Genomic DNA, 8,209 nt, shown 5'->3' on the forward strand with positions numbered 1-8,209 from the left:
AAACATTAAAATATGAATAAATAGCATTGCACCCTTTCTCAATCAGGTCACCTTTCAAAGTACCTACATCTTAATTCTGGAGTATTCATTACTCATCCACGTTCGACTTTGCTATCATTGATAGGGTTATTGTTAAACTTGGACAAATATTCAATTCAACCTTGTAGTTGTCACCAGCACAGCACTACCGTATAACACCATCTGAATTATTTTATGTTAATGGTAAATTTTATACCTCTAATTCTTTAAATTTATGTTTTGGTGATGCTTAATGGAGCACTTGGGAGTAAAAAAACGAACGAAAATAAAAAAATTGGAGCAAGCTACATGAGCCACACGGTTATGTGGTAGGCCATGTTGATTTCATGGAATTGCATACCAAACAACAAAAAATCACAATTTTTAGGTTTTTCTAACATTCTAAAATGTATATATGACAAAAATAAGAAGACAGGTGGGACCGTCATAGAATATTCAAGAAAACAACTCGAAAAACACCATTGAAGCCGACTCCTTCCGTCAAGATTGAAGATCTTCATTTAAATCCTTAGGAGATTATCATGAGTTTATTTTTTTTCGGTTATACTGTATCTTGGATGTTTTTATTTTCTAAATACCTAGGGAGATGAACCTATGATGTATTTTGTTGTTTGATTTTTATTTTATGCAATAAATATTAAGTTTCTTGTTCTTAATTATATGTGTTTAATTCTTGGTTTAATAGTTCTAGATTATTAATCCATATTTGATATACTTAAATCGGTGGAGTTGCATGCAATCCTAGAAATAGGACGACATAAATCTACCGAATTAGAGTCAAATCTAATAGGGGAATGCATAGAACGAGTTAATGCGATAATAGGAGTTTTAATTAGAAAAAAAATTTTAATTAATCAACCTAGAGTCAGTTGCTCTTATGCTCGAAAGAGATATTAGCATAATTTAGGGATTTCTACGGATTAAGATACTAAGTAAAGAAATTGCATAATTTAGATTGATAATGATAGATGAAATCTAGGTGAATTCTTTCTTGGATATTGTTTTGCTTCTTGGTTATTAATCAATTATTTTCATTTTTTGTTCTTTGTCGTATTCGTTAGTTAATTAATTTAGTTAATTTTAGCTTTTAATCAATCACTTGAATTATTCGGTTAACTAATAGAAAGGCGATAATTCTTAGTACTTCTAGTCTTCGTGGGAATGATATATTTGCTCATCGTAGCTATACTATTAATTGATAGGTGCACTTAACTTAATCAAACTTTTAGTTAGTTTCACGATGCATCATGTTTTTGGCGTCGTTGCCGGGGACTAGAATATTAGGAAAACTTTATTTCTATTAATTTAGCCATTTTTTTATTTTTATTATTTTAAATTTAATTTTTACATTTTAATTTTTCTTTTATTTGGTTCTTACAGGTTCTTTTGGTTTATGACTAAAGGCAATCGGTTGGAATTGTTAATTTTTTACAGTGAGATCGAAAAACTGCTCGCAAAAATCGAAAGGAGGTTAAAGAAGCAAGGCAAGGTCAACAGATTTTATTAGACAAAAGGACATTACTGTACAGATGGATAATAATCCTATTAATTCGAAACTTCCTGTACGTCTTGATCTTTAGATTATGTATGACTATGCTAAGCCCACTCTGATTGGGGCTGAATCGAGTATAGTTAAACCGACTATTGTTGTAAATAATTTTGAGATTAAGCCGAACACAATTCAGATGGTACAATAGTGTGTTTAGTTTGATGGGTTGCAAGATGTGTTAGAGTATGCCCAAAGATCAATCATGAGATGGTTGTAATAACATACTTTATTTATCATGTTTATTAATATAAGGCGTTACCATTATTATTCCAGTTTCTTTTCTGTGTGTACAAATAAATTGTTTTATAATAATGTCCTAAGAATAATATGATTATTCTTAAAAGATCCTTAGTCAAGTATTATTGTTGGATAGGACAACGATAATGCATTAAGACTAACATGCAGTTGATTGATGATAAAGAGTTGTCATTGATATTGGATGTCAGAATCGGTGCATGAATATGTGTGTTAGAGAACAACATATGCAAGTGTGACTATTCCATGACTTGTGTCCAATCCAGAGATAAAGGACTTAAGGATTATTGCACAAAAGGTTAATCATAAAAGGTTATGTCGAATCATGATCTCTTGTGACTTAGGTAGCAATGATGCATTGCTAGATGCCACTCATTGTTTGTAACATTGGAATTGTTCTAGTATTACTGCTAACGTTACAGAAACCTACAGGGTCACACCCTATAGTTGAAATGAACGGAATAAGCCATAGTTGGTATTGTTTTTGGGGGTCACTTGAATTAAATTAATTATAGAATTAATTTAATTCGGTAATCAAATTTCCAACACATTATGTACAAGGTTGTTGTACGCATAATGAGGACATGAATTTGGTTAGCATACGAATTCAAATAAATATATTGTTTACCAAAACTATATTATAATTAATGTAATTATAATTTTTGGTTTAAAATATTATTATATTTATTTAATTCCTAAAAATCCTAAAAATAAAAGATTTATAAGGATCCCGTTTTTCCTTTGCTTGGGTCTAGCAGCCGTCAAAGAAAAATCACTTTCAAAACTGTTTTGGGGATTTCTTTCGTTCGTAGTCAACTGGGTGGATTACGTAGAGGCCGGGATCACGATAGATTGCGGCTTGGTTCGACAGCAGATCAGACTACTCGTTGTTGAGGCGTTGCTGTCTACTCTGAATAAACATTAGGTAATTTCGCAACCTTTTCACCCCGATTCGTTCCTCACACATGGATTCTTGGTTGGGATCACAGAATTATTATTTTTCCGCTGCACCATAGGGGTACCGGCGATCCAACAAGATGAAGATCTGAATGCTCATTTAACTAACTTTCTGGAGATCCGCGACACATTTAAGATCAATGACGTTACTGATGATACCATACGCTTACGGTTGTTCCCATTCTCTTTGAAGAATAAGATGAAACAGTGGTTGAATTCACTTCCACAGGGGTCCATCACAGCATGGACTTAAATGACTGAAAATTTTCAGTTGAAGTATATTCCACTAGCCAAAATAACTAAGTTGAGGAATGACATCTCTTCTTTTGCTCAATTTGAGTTTGAGACACTGTATGTTGCATGGGAGTGATTTAAAGACCTTCTGAGGTGTCCTCATCATGGATTAACTTTGTGGCTTCAAGTACAAACATTTTTCATTGGTTTGAATCCCTCAACTAGGCATATAATTGATGTAGCAACTGGTGGAACCCTAAATAATAAAATACTTGAGACAACCCAAGAATTTATTGAGGAGATGACACTAAATAACTATTAGTGGAACGTTATGAGAACAAAGCCTACTAAGGCAGTCGATGTTTTTAATATAGATACAGTTGTTATGTTGGCGAGTCAGGTGGAAGAGTTGAGTAAAAAGATTCATGGTTTGAGTTGTAGTAAATAGGTGAATCTGATAATGAAATGTCATGCGATTGGAGTGGGGATGATCATTCCAAAATGCTTACGCTTCAAGTCTAACATAGAGCATGAACAAGTTTATTTTATGGATAATAATTCTAAACCTCAGAATAATGGCTACAACAACAATTATAATCCATGATGGAGGAATCATCCAAAATTCTCTTGGGGTGGTTAAGGAAATCAAAGATCACAACCCCCCTCTAGGTTTTCAGCAACCTTATCAGTAAGAAAAGAAGCCAAATTTGGAAGAGATGTTGACTAATTTTATTTCAGTGTCAGAAACTAGATTTCAGAACACTGAAATGGCTTTGAGGAATCAACAGGCATTGATACAGAGCTTCGAGAATTAGATTAGTCAGCTTGCTAAATTGGTTTCGGAGAGACAACAAGGTAGTTTACCTAGTAACACTAAAACCAACCCAAAGGAGCAAGTCCACACTATTACTGTACGAAGCGGAAAGGTGTTAGCCAAGCCTAGAAAGAAGTTGAATCTAAAATATGTTAAGAAAAGTATGGGGTTGAGGAATACAAGAAAGAGCATAAGCCGGTGGTCAGAGAATGCAAACCACCAATTCCATATCTGACAAAGTTGAAGAAAGACCGCATCAATGAACAATATGGTAAATTTATTGAACTTTTAAAAATTTGCATATTAACTTACCTTTTGTTGAAGCCTTTTCAGAGATGTCCAAGTCTACAAATTTTTTAAAGGAGCTGTTAACAAATAAAATGAAGTTAGACAAACTATCCACTGTGGAGCTCAACGAGGAGTGCTCGACCTTCTCCACAACAAACTACCCATTAAGCTTAAAGATCTAGGGAGTTTCACTATTCCTTGTTTTATTGGTAGCTTAAATGTAGAAAAAGCTTTCGTTGATTTGGTTGCTAGCATAAATCTAATGCCTTATAAATGTTCACACAACTTGGCCTCGAGGAACTAAAACCTACTAGGATGAGTATTCAATTAGTTGACAGATCAATTAAGTATCCTAGGGGTATTATTGAGGATGTACTTGTTAAAGTAGATACAATTCATATTTCAGTTCATTTCATTATATTGGACATGAATGAGAATATTGAGGTACCCATGATCTTAGGTCAACCTTTTTTAGCCACTGCTAGAATTGTTATTGATGTCAGTAATGGTAAACTTGTGCTGAGGGTAGGTGATGAAGATGTTACTCTTCAAGCACGTGATGCTTTGAGAGTTTCTAGTGAGTGAGATGATACTCGTCATTATGTTGATGTTAGTAATCATGCGGCTCAACGTTCTTTTTAGGAAATCAATCATGAAAACGTGTTAGAACCGTATTCTTTTCAAGGTGATGGAAATCAAGGGACAAGTGAAGAGAGAATGGTGCAGCTCGATGAATTAGAGAAATGTCAAACAAAGGCTAATGAGAACCTGGAACATTCAAAGAAGTAAGAAACCAATGTCATGGTGTGCATGTAAAGTGGATGAACTAATCCAAATTTGGAGACAAAGTACTGCTGGACAATCTAGATCCACAAATGTTCCCTTAACAGCTAAAATTCATATGGTCGAATCCATTTGTGGTACAAAACGTATTCCCATAAGGAACCATTAAGGTAACACACCCTGATTACAACACATTCAAGGTCAACAACCATCATCTCAAACTTTATTTTGGTGGTTATATTGATAACGAAAGAGAGGAGCTTCGGCTCCAAAATTTGACTTAACCGTAAGCTTGAAAAGGTAAGTTGAGCTTAAACTTTAAACAAACACTTCTCGGAAGGCAACCCGAGTGTTTTATTTATTATTATTTTATTTTCATTTAATTTTTTTGTATGCTTAGTTTCTTATTAATTAAAAAATATAAAATATAAAAAAAAAGTGTCACACAGTCTGGGGTAGGCCACACGACTTGGAGATATGGGCATGTGACCTACATACCCTCTGACACAGCCGTGGTAGAAAAGAACAATTAACTCCACACGGTTTGTCCACATGGTCATGTGGTACACACGACCTAGACACACAGACATGTCATGGATCTTATGAATACTGGAGCCAATTTTAGATTTTCTTGTGATACACACTACTTAAGTGGATTCACACTGTTTGGAAATATGATCGTGTGATCTACACGACCCCATACACGGTCGTAGGAGAAGCAAACGATAGCCACGCACGGTCTAGATGATAACACACGAACGGGTGACACGACCGTGTAGGAAACACAAGCGTGTGAAAACTTGAGCAATGTTGAAAAGTTTTTAATAGGCCACACATCAGAAAGATACACGGTCGTGTGGCCCACATGGCTATGTGCCATTTTTTTAAACTAGATTTTTTTGTTTCCTTTCTACCCCATTTAACCAAACCCAAACCCTAACTGTCGCTCTATCTTTTTCGTTATCACACACCCAAAAGTCCCCGAAACTATCTTTTATTATTATTTGTTTTTATTTTATTTGTCGAGCTTATATGTTTTATTTTATTTTATTATTCATTTTATTGTTATTTCTTTGTCACCAGTTTTTCTATTTTGTAATCTCTTTATCTTATTTTATTTTTGCCTATCTTATTATTAGTGTGCTCGAAACCATGTATTTAATTTAGGATCTTCCACGTTTCTAAATTTCACTATTTCGGTCAAATCATCCAAATTTAGGGCAGTTTCAATTGTCTTCCTCCCTTATGATATTTTGCTTACTCTGATTATAATTGTTTGTACATTGAGGGTAATGTACATCTTAAGTGTAGGGAGGGTGCTATATGTTTATACGATAAAGTCTTTGAATTGTTGTTTGTGTTTAACTAATTTCCTTAAACCTATCAATAAATTTAATTATTTTTAATTTGGAGTTTTTATTGATTATATTTGGGATTAACTTGTGGACTTTTATGCATTGTGTGATTTATGCTTTAAGACATGAGAAAGTCAAGCATCATAAGTTGTTTTTCAAAAATTATTATTTTAACACGCCAAACCCAATCCTTTAGGAAAATCCAAGTAAGGCATGTTACTATAAAAAATCATTATCTTAAACTATTTCTAGTGTAAACTTTGGAAAAACTTAGTGTTTGAAACAAATCCTTTAATAAAATATGAAAAATAGAGTATAAGCCAAATGACATATAGAGTTTCAGTAAGATATTTTATTAACCCAAAATAAAGTATTTTTAAATCATTCCATAAAATTTAATGAACTTCATAAAGTCATAATCCATCAATATAAGTCTTAAGTACAATTTATTTCAAAATACAATCAGATATGACCCCTATCATCATGTGTACCACCCTTAACTCGAATCCATTGTCAGAATAGGGTTACAGAGCATTACCGGAGTTTACATTTTAGACCCTTTTCAAAAATATAAAGCATTTACTTCACAACATTTATCATAGAAAATTCCATCAATAGCATATATATTGTCCCTTATACGAGCTCTCGAGGTCCTAACAACACATTAGAAGCAAATTAGGACTAAATTGGAAACATATAGAAATTTCATGGAAAAGATGAAAATTTTCAAAATGTAAGGGTCACACGGCCGTGTGGCAAGGCCATGTGGACATTCGAAGTAGGGACACACGGCCGTGTCCCAACACATGTCCGTCCTCGTGTAACTCACTAACTTGGGTCACACGGCCAAGCCACACACCCGTGTGCTAGACCGTGTAACAGCTTGACTTACAACCCCTTGAAAGTTACAGGGGACACACGGCCGTGTCGCTTGGCCATGTGTGACAAACGGTTGAGACACACGCCCATGTCTTTACCCGTGTGAATGAAAAATAGGCCACTTTCAAGTCATTTTTCTCACACAAGCATGCATCCACCTACCACATATTTTCCACATATAATCAATGTAACACCCTACTTAATTTATTTCTGTTTCTGTAAATATCTGACACAAATGGATATCTATTTCAGTGGTTAAGTGTTCTGGGTGTGTATGTGAGGTCTTGGGTTCAAGTCTCACCTTTGCCAAATTCTGTTATTTTTCTAATTCTAGCCTTACCCTAGTTGAGTGGGATTATATAGGGTTGTATGCTATTTTATATCAGAATGCATTTGTTGGTTCGAGTGGTAAGGGAGTTGGTGTGTTGGGGGTCCTGTGTTCGAATCCCAGCGCAAGCGTGGTTGATATTTTTGCTCGGTTGTCTGATAGAGTTTCGGTTGAGCTAAAATTGTAAGGGAGTTATGTGTAGTGGGTTAGTGGGAGATAATTATTGGATTATGTTGGTATATCTTCTAATTAACTTTTATTTTTTTTTCAAATTCTAATTAGTTTCTCCCTTCTTCCAAAATTAACGTCAGTTTCTGTTCCCTCTCTACCTTTTTGTTACTTTTATTTTTGTTCTTCCTCTTGCCGGCGTAGTCCCTGTTCCTCTGTTCCTTTCAATTTTCTTGTTCACCATTATTGTTGTTCACGCGATTTCGGTAAGCCTCTCAATTCTCTTGGTTGAGTAGCGTGGGGTTGTTGTAGGAAATCTGAACTCTACAATCGGTTGTGTAGGTCAATGTGGTGAATTTGTAGTTTGTGCTCTGACAATTTAACTTTCGTGTGTAGTCATTTTGCGGTGGTAAGTGTGGAACGTTGCTCAATTTAGTTTTAGTTGTTTTCGTAAATCCGATCTTAATAGGACTTTGGGATTTTATTTTTAGGTGCTGGTGGTCTCGAGGCTGGTTTCCAAACAAAACCGTAATAGGTGTGTTCCCAAATTACAAAAAATG

General features: G+C 34.6%; 1 non-coding gene across 1 annotated transcript; it reads right to left on the minus strand.

Moving 5' to 3' along the window:
• Positions 1 to 3,101: 3,101 nt before the first annotated feature.
• On the minus strand, positions 3,102 to 3,205 carry LOC128035140 (small nucleolar RNA R71). The gene has a single exon (XR_008191542.1). It is a non-coding gene; the product is annotated as a small nucleolar RNA R71 (small nucleolar RNA).
• Positions 3,206 to 8,209: the final 5,004 nt, after the last annotated feature.

The sequence above is a fragment of the Gossypium raimondii genome, chromosome 11, assembly GCF_025698545.1.
Source record: "Gossypium raimondii isolate GPD5lz chromosome 11, ASM2569854v1, whole genome shotgun sequence".
NCBI lineage: Eukaryota > Viridiplantae > Streptophyta > Magnoliopsida > Malvales > Malvaceae > Gossypium > Gossypium raimondii.